The sequence below is a fragment of the Trichosurus vulpecula genome, chromosome 9, assembly GCF_011100635.1.
Source record: "Trichosurus vulpecula isolate mTriVul1 chromosome 9, mTriVul1.pri, whole genome shotgun sequence".
NCBI lineage: Eukaryota > Metazoa > Chordata > Mammalia > Diprotodontia > Phalangeridae > Trichosurus > Trichosurus vulpecula.
The window spans coordinates 16,889,476-16,899,343 of record NC_050581.1 but is presented as its reverse complement, the minus strand read 5'-3'; the positions used below and the strand labels follow the sequence as shown (position 1 = coordinate 16,899,343).

The window sequence follows — 9,868 nt, the reverse complement described above, 5'->3', positions numbered from 1 at the left end:
AAGTATCCTAGAGCTATGTCTCTGTATTGACCATCCGCATGCCCCCATTGGCCAATCCTTATTAAATTCTACCAGAGGTTGGCTTTGCTTCAGAAATGACAAATTTTCAACTCCCAGAGCCAAAATGGTGGAATGAGGCAGGAACTAGCCTAAAGCTCTCTTAATTCCCCTCAAAACAACTTTGGAACAGTACTTCAAAATGAATTTTGAAACAATGAAGCAATTTTCTAGCAAGAGCAGTTTGGAGGTTCAGTGGGAAAACTGTCTCACTGAGGTAGGAGAACAGCACAATCCAGGGCAGTTGGCACCTGAGCAAGTCAGTTGCAGGCTACACCCAGTGGGCCAGCCTACCCAGGCAGGCCAGCAGTGAGGATTCCTTCCCCAGGGAAGGCCACCAAGCAGGCCCTGAGCACAGTACAAGCCAGCAGTAAGGCCTCAAAGAGGAAAAGGCCTTCTCCAATTTCAGAGTCCAACTTTTACACAAAGTTAAAAGTCACAATATGAGTGGAAAAAGAAGCCCTGGAAATGCTCTAAAAAGACTTTCAAAATCAAAGAAGAGAAGTGGAAGAAAAAGTGGGAAAATAAATTTTAGAGTGTCAGAATCCACAGAGATACAGGTTGGCAGATTTCCAGCCCAAGACAGCCTGTGAAGGGCGACAGGAAGGATCTGTTGCACCTGGCTGAGAAAGGAGCACAGTCTAGCGCACGGGATGCACCAGGGTAGATCTGATCACAGCAAGGCCAGAGCAGACCCCAGCAGTCACCAGTCACCAGTGGCAGTGGCAATTCCGAGACCTTTCAGCACAGGACAGGGGTCTATCAGAACTTGGTGAGAAAGAAGTGAATCCTCCACAGGGCCTGGAGCACTGGCAATGGCAGCAGCCATTCCAGGGACTATTAGCCCATACACTAAAAAGTTTGAAAATCACCTATTTAAATTTCTGGGAGCCAAGTTTGCAGAGTAAATAGTAAGTGCCCTCACATAAGCCCTCCCTTCTTGACCTTGAAAAACGCAGAGAACATTGCCCCAGAAAAAATCCTGGAATAGCTGAGCCAGCAGGAAAACAGGGAATGTCAAGCTAGCTCTGGAGGCTAGGGGGATAAATGGGAAAGGTCACTCTTGCTTTGGCTGAAGGGGACCATTACAGAACCGGAATTATTCTAGCAGGCCAGCAGCAAGCCCCCACTATGTGGACTATGGGACTTGCTAAGCCCCAGGGTGCTGGAGCTGGTAAGTGTAAATACCAGAACCCCAGGCAGGCCTTTGCACAGCCTGGGAATCGACAGCAACCAGCATGGATGGGCATGAACCAGTGGCTAAGCCTCCCGGACTCAAGCACAGTCCAAGGGGAGGAGGAGATGTTCAACATCCAGAATGCCCCTTCCCAACACCTCACACCACGAGCTTCAGTGTAATCCCAGGGAAACACAGAAAAACCTCCTCATCACCAGCCAGCTGAAACTCAGCACCAGGTAAGCTACAGCATTATATAGCTTCCAGGTGCCAGAATCAGAGGTCACAGCAAACGAAAGCAGTAACCATGCCCCAGGCTCCAGCACAAGAAGCACAGGACAGAGCCCCCTGTGCCCCAGAAGCACAAATCCACTTTAAAAGCTAAGAACAAAGGCAATCATAATGACTAAGAAGCAAATTAGAAAACCAAAGACCATAGATTCTTACTATGGGGACATAGAATGTCAAAACACAAATTTATAAGAGGACAGCATTGACAACATGCCCCCGTCTGAAATCTCAAGAGGGAATATGAACTGATTTTAAGCCCGAAAAGCTTTCTTAGAAGAGCACAAGAAGGATTTTAAAAGTTAAATTAGAAAAGTAGAAAAAAAATTGGTCAATTCTTTTAAAACAAAAATTGGAAAAGTGGACAAAATAGTCACTGAGGACAATAACTCCTTAAAAAGTAGGAGTGGCCAAATGGAAGAGAAGGTACAAAAGCTAACAGAAGACAATAATTCATGAAAAACTAGAATTGGTCGACTAGAAGTTAATGACTCCATAAGGCATCAAGAATAGGTCAAACACAATCTAAAGAATGAAAAATAGAAGAAAATGTAAAATATCTCAATATAAAAACAAGTGACCTTGGAAATAGATCCAGGAGAGATAATCTAAGAATCATTGGTCTACGAGAAAGCTATGATGAAAAAAAGAGCCTGAACAGTATCTTCCAAGAAATCATCAAGGGAGACTTCCCCTAAGTCCTAGGAGCAGAGGCTAAAATAGAGGCTAAAATGAATCCAAGGCGAAGAGCTAAGACGGCAGAGTGAAAGCAGGGATTTGCTTGAGAAATCCACCAAATCCCTTCAGACACCTTTAAAATATGATTCTAGACAAATTCTAGAGCTACAGAACCATGAAATGACAGAGTGAAATAAGTCTCCAGGCAAAGATGACCTGGATGGGTCACTAGGGTGTATTGCAACACCCTGGGAACAGAGCATAGCAAAGCATGGGCAGCACCAGCACAGATCGGGTCAGAGCAGACCAGGTAGAGCAGGCCTCAGGGCAATAAAGCACTGACCTGTGGCACTTCCCACACTTCTCAACCTACAAACACTAAAGATAATTTAGCAGGTCAGTGGGAAAATATTGTTAGACTTGGGTGAGGGAAGGCCGAAGTCTGGCCCCAGACCTGGGGCAGAGGAGGTGGCCGTAGGAGAAATGTAGGCAGCAGCAGCAGCAGCTGCTGGTTCCAGGGCTCAAGGACCACAAACAGTGAGGAGAATCAAGCAGCTTATCAGAGCACTAGCGCAGGGATTTCTTTGATGGTGTGGAGGCAGGATTTTCTTGCTTTGCCTGGCTTGGATGTAAGTTGCTGTCCCATTTGGTCATCCTGGGATGAAAAGGGAAGCGCTGGTGTGGCAGAGCTTGACATGGCTGTGGGGAGAGGAGAGTCCTAGCAGTTTCAAGGCAGAAAAGAGTGCTTGAGGTTACTCACAGATGACAACACAGGCCAGTAGAAGAGTAACACCACTCCTTGTTATCACACCACCTCAGAAGAACTGAAAATTTACAGATGGCTACAAGTAGCTCAGTAAACAGCAGTGTAAAACCCCTGAAGCATGGGACAAAGCACTCTCCATTCTAGAAGCAGAGTCATACCCTGACAAAAAGCTCAAAAGTCAAGTAATTGGCTGGGAAAGTGGGCAGTGTGAAAAATTCAGATTACACAATATTACTTTGGTGCCAAAGAAGATCAAAACATACAGCCAGAATAAGTGACTCTGGGCCAGCCCTTGTTATGAGCTCCCAGGCTGAACCTAGATTTTGGTAACTATGAATTGTATTTGATGTCTGTCAATGTTTGTAATTTGTTTGTATTTGTTCCCACGTTCAGGGTGCAGGTTTTTTCCCCTGAACTAAGTGAATGGTATTTGTATGCTGAATTAAAGTAAGCTTGTCAACCCCTTAACATTGCTTTCCTTACTGAAGCAGATCAAAAGAACCTGGGCTTTTGTAGCGTGCTGGTAGCATTCTTGTTGTTGGGCTTATGTTGGTCTCTCACCCCTACAACAGCTACTAGCCAGATTGTTGAAACAAAGCTTCTGATTTTTTGTTACTAAATGCCTCAAAAACAGATAAGAAATGTCCTAACCTTTTCCTGTCTCCTTAGAGAAGGGCTCTCTGACAGTCATTTAAATTTAGTATGAATCAGTTTATTGGATATTTTAACGATTATTGGGAAAAATTCCCTGGAGTTGGGTGGCTTTCAGTAAATTCGACAATTTTGTAAATTATCTTTGTTATCTGTTTCCAAACACAACTAGGAAATTATTCCCCAAAATCCATTTCTTTCTTATCTATTATAAATAAAAAAAATTCAATGAACAAACAGTGAAGTGTTTTGAAATAACAACAGCAGTCATGAAGAATTTACCAAAAGGTTTTCAAAGACTACAAGATGTGTACTGGAGCTAATGCAATGAGTATACTAGGTGAGCCAAGCAGAGCATTTAGGCAAATTCTTCAGTCACTCTGACAGCTGGCCATTTTATTACAACAAAAAGTCAGAGAGGACCTCAGGTATCTGGGAAAGAGAAAGCACACACTCCAAGAAAAAGTAAATAGTTGTAACATTTTTTTCTTGAGATATCTGCCTTTCTTAAGAAATTTTAGAAGGCCAAAGTTTCTGGGTAATAATGTGCCAATAATACAGAAAAGAATCCTCATTTGTCAATTACCCATTCTCATGGTACCAGGCAATTTAACTAGCCAACTCAGTAACGAAAATGTCCAGGTATGGAGCATACACGTGCACAACAGCCCAAGTGTGAACAATTTTGAAAGAACATGGAGTAAAAGGGTAGAGCAATGGCAGTCAGGCATGATTGAGATGACCTGCTAGTCTTCACTCTGCATTGCTCCTCTAGTAATTTACCTTAGGAGGCACTTCGACAGGCAATGCTATTTCCCTTTGGGGAAAGCAAGTCAATTTTCTTCCTCTTTTTAAGGAACAGAGACCATCAAAATGTTTGATGAAATTGATCTCAAGAAGAGAAAATGAGCTAATTATCAAAATTGCTTTAGATGAAACTGGTAACAGCTGCACCTACTTATGTAGCACTTGGAGAAAATACCCAATATCCTTGTTTTTCCTGCACTCATCAGCACACAGCAGAATCTACAACATTTGTTCATGAATGAATTGCCCTTCATACACTTTGTTGGGAAAAGACAGAGAGCTAAACTTCTAAGTTCTTGCCTTCCCTGAGTGGCATTAAATGCCTATTGAAGTCATTCTGATGTGTGCAGTTGGTGCTCTGATATTAATATGTTTTGCTTCCTCTTACGACTCTAATGTTTCTAAGCAAAAGGAAGGCCTGGAGAAAAGCGAGGAAAATAGGATAGCACTGAAAGGTGCATGCTAGATTTATTATCTGTAGAGGACATGAGCAGAGTGTGACCAGAAAGAAAAGGCAAGATGTGCTATTCTCATAAAGGTCATGCTCAGACATTGCTCAAGAAATGTTCTCCATCCGACCCTGTGAATGGATGTACCCAAAAATAGAGTCCTGAGAAATAAGGAAGTAGCCCAAAGCACACAGAAAGTGCTGATGAGAAATAGGGAACAAAGGCTGGAGGCTGTCTGCATGCTATGTGGTTTTTTGCTATAAAGGTCTGTATGCTCCTTTGAATAAATGGACTGCTTGCTTGTGTCCCTCCTGACCCATGTCAGTCTCACCTAACCAGCCCCACCGATGCTGGCTGCCCGCAGCACCCGGCGTCTAAACAGGGACCACCTGCTTTCCGGACATGGACGAGTGGTTCAGTGAAGTATGGCCCCTTCGGAAGGGAGCTCCAGCTGACAAGCAAGGTAAGGGAAGGCTTGGAGAGCCGATCATCGGCTCTATCAGAAAGTGGAGCTTGACTCTCCCTTTTAAGCAGCATAAGTTTTTAGTTTCACTTTTGCTCGAGCTTTTAGGGGAAAGCACAGTTCTGCTCAGCAATAGTCAGGCTTACACAGGGACTGAAAACTGCCCAAGAACTCACCTAAACAACCAACAGGACAGGATTTACAAAAAACAATTACAGGGCCAGGACCAGGAAACATACACCAAAGTCCTACAGCAATTTATGAAGGAAAAAGGGATCTATTGCACTTCTAAGCAGATAAAAATTTTTAGATGTAGTATACAAATGTTCCCCGTGGTTCCCCAAGGAGAGGACTGTAGACCCAAAAAGATGGAAAGTAGTGGGGGAACAGACGAATGAATACTATGCCACAGTCGGCCCTGACAGTTTCCCGACAGAAGCTTTTTCCGCTATATAACATCATGAAGATATGCTTGATCCCTCCAGAAGAACTCAGAGAAACTAGGAGCTTGGAACAGAGTGCCAAAACTGATCTTAAAGATATAAGGGAGCAGAGAAAGATAGAGGAGGAAGGAAAGGAACGGGAGAGACCCCTCTACCATTCAGAAGGACACGGTCTTGTGCCCTCCTGCCCCACTTATAGTCAGATATGCCTCATACCACCACGGACTGCAAAATCATATGTGCTAAAGGCTTTTGAACAGGCCCATAAGGATAAGGAGGATATGATAGAATTTCTAGGAAACCCGTTGTGCTGCCCTGTAATTGAAATTTCCAAACCCAATAATCCTAACAACCCTCACAGGTTATACCAGCTGGTGAGCTTAGCAATGATAAAAGAATTTTAAAAACGGGCCTCTGAGTATGGTCCCACATTTCCTTATGTCAACACCCCCCTGCTGGACAACCTGGGGAGTACAATGTTAACACCCTTTGATTGGATACAAATTGCAAAACTATCCTTGGAACCAGGAGATTTTATCCTCTGAAGACTGAGTGTAATTTTAACTGCCAAGCACAAGTTCTTTGGAATTTAGAGCATAAAGGGGTGGCAGGAGCTATATATGATCAGTTAGCAGGAGTAGGGGGTGAATTCCATGGTAGAAAGGCAATTAGATTACACTTTAGAGCTATATCAGCAAATTTCACAGTGTGCCAGAAAAGCCTGGAACAGTCTGGCTGGGAAACAGGACAAGGGGCGATCATTCACAAGAACCGTACAAGGAGCAAGAGTCATTCTCAGACTTCCTAGCCAGACTCTAAATGGCAGTTTTTAGATCAGTAGGTACTGGGGAAGCTGCAAGCATCATAATGCAGAAGATTGCATATGAAAATTGCAATGCAGATTGTAAGAAAGCATTAGCAACACTCCCTAGAGACTGCTTTGTAGAAGAGATGGTGAGGAGATGTGCTAAAGTGGGATTGCAGACTGTCTACATAGACATACTTGCAGAAAAGTTTGCACGGGAGAGATTACATAAAGGGGAGTAAGTGCTTCTGCTGTGGTAAAGAAGGGCATTTCAAGGCAAAGTCAAGAAACTGGGAAGTCAACAACAGGACCTCTGGGTCAGACAGGTATGGAGCCAGACCCAAGGACCCCTGTCCAAAATACAAAAAGGGGTATCACTGGGCATCTGAATGCCGGTAGGGAAACTCCCCCCACCCCCAGGCCCAGCCCAGGGCCCCGCTCAAACAATAGGGACATTGTGCACGTATCCCCCAGGCCCCAGAGCCAGTGGCAACAGGGGAGTTCTGAGTAGCCAACCTACCAATGAAGGCTGCCTGGCAAACATACATCGGAGGGACATAAAGAAATACAGAGATAGAGGTAGAGGAAATAGCCCCTATACCAGATAATAGGATAGCACTCACACTTCCTGCCCCTATATCAGAATTTACAGGCATCTGTATAGTACCTAAAATAGTTGAAAAAGGGAAGTAGGCTCAAACAATCACAGCATTCACAACAGGGACTCAGGATATAAAAATTGAGAAAGGGAATGTTGTAGCAACAGCCACTACATTTTACTCAGCTCAGACCAAGAAGGTGTCGGAGGATAGTACTTATTGGGTCCAGCAGGTCAGCAGGCTTAGGCCTATGGTCAATGTAAACATTCAAGGGAAAACAACATAAGCCATTATAGACATAGGGGCAGATAGAACTGTCATCAACACCTCCCAGTGGCCACTGGAATGGCCGTTGACCACCAGTGAAACATCTATATGGGGAATAGGGACAGTGAGTCACCCCCATCTAAATGCTAGATGGCTGTAAATGGGAGTGCGAGGGATGTAGAGGACAAATAAAACTATATGTCCTTGACTCCCTCCCAAGGGCATTATGCGGGAGGCATCTCCTCCAACAAATGAAGGTCACTGCAAAACAAGGGCTGCCCCCACACCAGTGTGCCAACCCAATAACCTGGAAGAATACAGAACCAATATGGGCAGAGCAGCATCCCCTAAACAAAGAAAAGCTGGCAGCCCTACAAGAAATCATAAGAGAACAAATGAGCAAAGTACACGTAGAACCATCCAATAGCCCACATAACTCACCAGTGTCTGTAACAAAAAGGAAGTCAGCAAAGTAGAGAATGTTAACCGATTTAAGAAAGGTGAATGAAGCCATGGAAACCATGGGGTCTCTTCAACCAGGGTTACCATCACAAGCCATTATCTCTTGGGAATGGCCCACGTGGGTCATAGACTTAAAGGATTGTTTTTACACTAGACCCCCCCACACACCTCATCGAGGGACAGTCTTTCCGTGGGAGAAACCCGGTTGGAGCTCCACAGACAGGAACAGGATTAAAGTACGTGCTACCCCAGGTCATCGGGCTTAAGCGAGAGGGGTTGATATACAAGGATGGGCCAAGAATTGACTAAGCAGTTGAGTGACCGTAGTCAGGAGAGTTACTCCGTAGTTTTAAAAAGGCTTATTAAGGACAGAGGCCTGAATTACACTTCCAAACAGATAAATGCTTTCCTGGAGGTTGTGTATTTATACTCCCCTTGGCTGCCCAAAGAAGGGTCTCTAAGCCCAGAAAAATGGAAAGTTGTAGGTGAACAAATGAATGCGTACTATGCTATAGTGGGGCCAGATAATTTCCTGGTGGAGGCCTTTTCCTTTTACAATATAATCAAGATTTGCATGTGAATGGGTAAGATTTAACCCCTCTTAGGTACATAAAATTATACAAACCTAGGCCTTGATTCAATTGCAAATTTGATCCCTCTTAACTTGACCCAACTGGAAATTTGGCACATGTCTAATCTCCTAAAGTAGAAAGCCATGGGAACACAAGAACAAGGTCCTGGCCAAGATCCCAAGGCGAACCCGCCAGTTTCCTAGAACTAGCTGCTAGTTTCCTAGAACTAGGACATGCTGCACTTAGAGACCTTGGAGGGATTGGCCTCCTTTCAGGGCCTTGCATAAGATGCAGCATTTGCCAAAAAGACCTGGCATGATGCCTTCTTTGTTCTCAACATTACTTATACAGTAAAATTCGGACCCCAAATGTGAATCTCACCCATGGCAGAGACGTCTGGCCTGGGACTTCCATGAGCGGGACCCTGAGAGCTGTACCTTTGACCCCCGAGATTCCCCAGCTTGTGTGGTCAGGTGGTGGTGCTCCCCCCGCATCAATGATGACGGTAAATGTATTAATTTTGGTAGTAATTGCCTTGCTATTATTATTCGTAAGCCTCCTTCTCTGCTACTTTCGATATTTCCATCTTTCTTGCCTGTATTTTAATAAAAAAAAAAAAAAAACTTTCCAGCTTCTTGCAGTGCAGAGTGTTTCCTCCAAGCAAATACAATTCTTTCCTGTACATTTTGGCGTCATGAACAGGATTCGCGGGGCGGAATGCCATTCTTTAAGAAACCCATCATAGAAAGTCAGGATTCTTATTCTGGGGTGGGAGGATTTGCCTTATTTGTCCCTGAACCGAGAATGGGCCTTTTGTACTGGACCTTGCAAGGACTGGGGGAACAGGATGAAGCAAGTTTCGCCACCCCCCCCCCAGGTGTTAAGAGTGTTTAAGGCAGATTAAAGTAGAAAAGAGAGATGTGGGTGGGTGTTGTTAACTGCTTACCGCATTGTGTGTGAGGATAGAGGTCAATGTATTAAGGAAAAGGGACATCTAGAGAGAGAGTGGGCTGACTTGAAGTGGAGACGGTTGATGTTACAATGTCAAAATTTTTCCTTGGAGGTCAGGCACAAAATTAACAGACCGTGGCAGAGAAGGTTTCGGTTAGGGTTGCTCAATACAAATACAAAAAAAAAAGGGAAAGTGAACACTAAGAAGGTGCATGCTGTGATCGCATCAGTGACCACGAATTGGGATCCTGATGTATGGGATCAAGATGTATGGGATGAAACTGATGAGGATAAAATAGAGAAGGAGGCGTGGGAGGATGAAAGGGAAAAATCCCCCCACTGTGGGTGCCCGACTGGTGGCCCGCAGGAAGGTACAACATGGAGCAGCAGGGCAGGAACGGGTTTGAAACTTAACTGAGGATTTCACTCAGCA

The 9,868-nt window shown here is 44.4% G+C and overlaps 1 pseudogene; it reads left to right on the top strand.

The window, feature by feature from the left end:
* The first annotated feature begins 1,375 nt into the window (after window positions 1–1,375).
* LOC118831174 overlaps window positions 1,376–9,868 on the top strand; it is a 25,790-nt pseudogene continuing 17,297 nt past the window's right edge.